Below are 4,472 nucleotides of genomic sequence, written 5' to 3'. Positions count from 1 at the left end.
TACTTGTAGCATACAATAATGAGGTAAATTATATTTTTGCTTGTAAATATCAAAGAATTGATTTTTGTAGCATAGTAGCTAATTGATTCAATATACTGCAATTAGTGTATTGTATATGAATTTACAGAAGCAAAATATGGAAATCCACCAAAAAAAATTATTAATTTAAATGTGTAACTATGGCATTGTTAACAAATAAATAAGTTAAAATATAGTTACACTAAAAATAATATTAAATTTTATCTAAAAATAATTAAAAAATAATTAAATAAACAAATATAGGTGTTACGTTTCAAGTTTTGTATTGATTTAATTCCATAATTTTAATTAATTATCATTATATTGATTTAAAAATATTAAACTTTTTCTTTTCGGCATGTTATAATTTGAAACTACGAATGCATTATTTTAGATTTATTTAAATGATAATTTATTTACATTTTATTTAATTTTAAATTTAATCAATAATCAACATATCCTAAGATTAGTTATTTAAAACAATAGTGATAAATACACAAAAAGTTGTATAAAAAATAGTACACATCACGAACAGATAAAAAGAATTCACTACAATATAAGAACTTTTGTCTTTTGTTCATTTTGAATTAAATCTTGTGATTTTTTTTTTCCATTTCTACATGTAGCATTATCCTGTTAACAAAAAAAGGAAAAAAAAAACGAGTAGTGGGTGTGCACATTGAGATTGGATAAGCAGCTTCGTTTAAAGCCTAGCTAGAAAAGCAGCTTCGTTTAAAGCCTAAGCATTGTTAGTTGCACTACTAGAAAAATGGTCTTTACTGACTTTAGAATAGTGTCAGAAATTACTTTCACTGACACTTGTTAATTGTGTCAGTAATCTGGGAGTCAGAAAAATAGTGACACTTGTAATTAGTGTTAGTGATTACTGTTACTATAGTATTACCAGATTTATGACACTATGGTATTAGTAATTACTGATAATGTTCACTTGTTAAAAGTTACTTTCACCATAGTATCACAAAATATTATGACACTATAGTAATAGTATTTACTAACAATTATTACATGTCAATAGTTTGTTTTACACTGGGATATGACATGATAGAATAAACGGATACTAATACTTTAGTGTCAGCAATTTGTAATACTATAGCATCACTAATATTATGATGCTGAGTCATTTTTTAGCGTTAATGGCTTCGATTAAATGGTGCTGAAATTATTGTTGTTACTCGATTATTTTCATTATTCTTTTAGTTTTGCCAATCAAATAATGGTATTCAAAGAAAATCTATTCAAATTAAACTAAAGTACAAATTTGAATAATTAAATATAAGTATATAATATTCCTACCAACATTTAAATAGGTATCAAATAAAATAGTAATACAAATATCCAAAATATTGTTTGAAAACATGTCAAATATTTACATGAACACATAATGACAGTTTGCAGGAAACAATCAGTACATCTACTCTTTGATCCTTGCCTTTCCCTTCACCTTTGCCACCTATAATTGCAGTATATAGAATCAATTAGCTACTATGCTACAAAAATCAATTCTTTGATATTTACAAGCAAAAATATAATTTACCTCATTATTGTATGCTACAAGTAACTTTGCAACATACATCGCCCACTGATCGCGAAGTTGCTAAAGATCGTCCATAGTGTACTCATTACAGCCCTTGAACTTCAAAAATAAAGCAACAAAATATATTCATATATTATAGAATCTGTCCTAAAATAGAAGAACACAATAAAAACATATATTTTTAAGTTTGCCAGGATTAACATCAAAACTGAAGAACATGCAAATAAATTGTATTACAATAGCAAACAACGGTTACCAAAGCTGTCTAAGAAGCTGATAATTTATAATATATTATTTGCTTTACTCAATATTACTTCTAACACTCAGCACTGGGATTTATATGCTTTATATCTGTACATGCAGCAGCTCCAATCATTGCTCAATAATACTTTAACACTGAACACTGAGATTTATATGCATTCTATTTGTACATGCAACAACTCCAGTCATTTTGGTTTACACTAAAGTGCCTTAAATACATAGTAGAACACAGTAAAAATTGGCATTAATTTTTCCAAACATGTTGAATGCATTCAGTAAAATGTATATAGCGTTATAGCTTTTACCTATAATAAATATGGCAAATGAAGTGTATGTGATTATCCTAAACATACACAACACTTCCTCTAATCCCTAGCACAAGATATGATTATATTGCTAGTTTCAAGCATAAAGCAGCAAATTGTTCAACCATTAACCATCTTCACAATTCACTTAAGAAAGTCCATTTCACAATGCATTCTTCGAACAAATATTAAACAAGTTTTGGAGAAACTCACATTGTTTTCAAGAATTCACAAATCGTGAACAATATCCTGGATGTACTTCATCACATAGTAACCACATTCAAAGGTTCCAGCTTGTTTCGGACACTAAAAAATAAATAAATAAACTTAGTTTCAAATATACTGATGAAGTAACAATGGAAATCATAACTTTGTTTCATTAATACCTTCACAGAGACCCACTTCACAGCCTTCTTTTTATTACTCTTCACTTGATGCATTGTTATCCCACTATAAATAATAAATAACATATGCAACAAATTAATCTACAACATAAAAAATTAATAAAGAATTAAGTAAACTAATTAAACTTACTCATTCACCATTTGCTTCAACTCATCATCAGGATTATCACCTAATGGATCAAGATAATAAATTTTTCGCCTCACCATATCAATTGCTACTAGCACCCAGTGGCCACTAAACAAACAAGTAAAAAAAAAAACAGATTACAAGATAAATTTAAATAATTTATGTTAAAAAATAAAATAGACCAAAAATAAATAAACTATACCCTGGGTTATATGGGAAGACAATTATTTGAGCTATTTGAATCTTGTCCAAAAGGTCTGAAATATAGGAACACCTATTTGGGTAGCTTGCTTCACTTGGGTGTAACTTAGCTATGCATCCAAATTGAATTGGAATAACACCACTGCCATTATCCATCTCTTCATACAAGTGTCTATTAAAAAAAGAAACTTTCATGGCATGAATATAAAAAATAAATAAATGACAGTTTGCAAAATCAGAAAACATAGTAAAAACATAAATCAAGTTTTTTATTTCTTACTTGATCCATATCTCCAAAACATAATTTGAGAGCTCTGTAAACTCAATGACTTCATTGCAAATCTACTCGTTCAATCTGCTCTCCCAGTAGACACCAAAAGTCTTCAAATCATGGGCAATTATAATCGTCCGTGGTAGGGAGCTCTCAATCATCAAAGAAAAGATGTTTATTTGTGAACTTTTGTTCTCTTTTCTTGCTTTCACAACTCCACGGGTATTCTTTCTCAGAACCAGTTTCCTTGCTGTCACTGGTTTTACAACAACGGGTTCCTTTTGTTGTTCGTTTCTGTTCATACAGATATACCACGGCATTTGTAGGAGACCTTCGACCATCCACTTTTCTTTTTGAAGGAGTTAATCTTGGAGATCTTCTTGGGGTGATTTTTGAAGTGGCTTCACAAACTACTGGGGGTGGATTCTGTGCAGGGGATGGCAGGGGAGGTGTGTTGATGTTTTTGTCAGGTTTTGGACAAACAGTGGGGTCATTGGTCACTGACTTTGGACTAACTTTGGTCACCGACTTGGGGGTAGCTTTGAGGTTGTTGTTGGTCACTGATTTTGGGGTAGCTTTGGGGTTGTTGGTCACTGACTTTGGAGTTGCTTTAGGGTTGTTAGTCACTGACTTTGGAGTAACTTTGCTGGGTGATCGACGATCTATCTCCATCTTAACACTGCAACCACCTTTAGAGTTATGAAAGTTGGAACTGCCAACTTCAGTGTTGTTGCAGGCGTTGATCCTTGCATTCATTTGATCTAATTAAGCTTGCATAAACTGAAAACTCTCCTGATACATTCTCCGTTCTCGCGCCAACTCCGTGGGGTCAGGGACATTGAAATACATGGATGGAGTGATGAATTAACCCAATCTTTGCACCCGACTTCCATTAGGCTTCTTTTGAAGTGCTTCACCTAGGATATCATTTGGTCCTTGGGATTGGAATGTTCCCTGCTCAACTTGACTTCTTAGCTCACTCTACAAAATAAATACAAAAATAATTTGATCAAAATTAGGAATAAAAAAACAAATAAGTTAAATAATGACAGTGGTGATGGAAACTTACAATTCTCTCAGCCACTTGCTGCACTTCAGGTGTATAAGTTCCATCTTTTCTCCTATGAGCCAATAACCAGGCTTCACTACGGTCAATCTCGCGCTCAGTAACTCCAAGGTCCAATTGCTGTAATAATTCAACAAAAATTGAATTGAAAACTGGTATGAATCATCCTATTATTTGTATTGAAAATGTCATAAGTTTGTATAGAGTGGTTATTATACTTACTCTTTTATGCAATAACCCAGCATATCCTGTGCTGCCTAAGTG

The sequence above is a fragment of the Citrus sinensis genome, chromosome 4 (assembly GCF_022201045.2).
Source record: "Citrus sinensis cultivar Valencia sweet orange chromosome 4, DVS_A1.0, whole genome shotgun sequence".
In the NCBI taxonomy this organism is placed as follows: domain Eukaryota; kingdom Viridiplantae; phylum Streptophyta; class Magnoliopsida; order Sapindales; family Rutaceae; genus Citrus; species Citrus sinensis.
Note: the sequence above shows the minus strand (reverse complement) of the source record.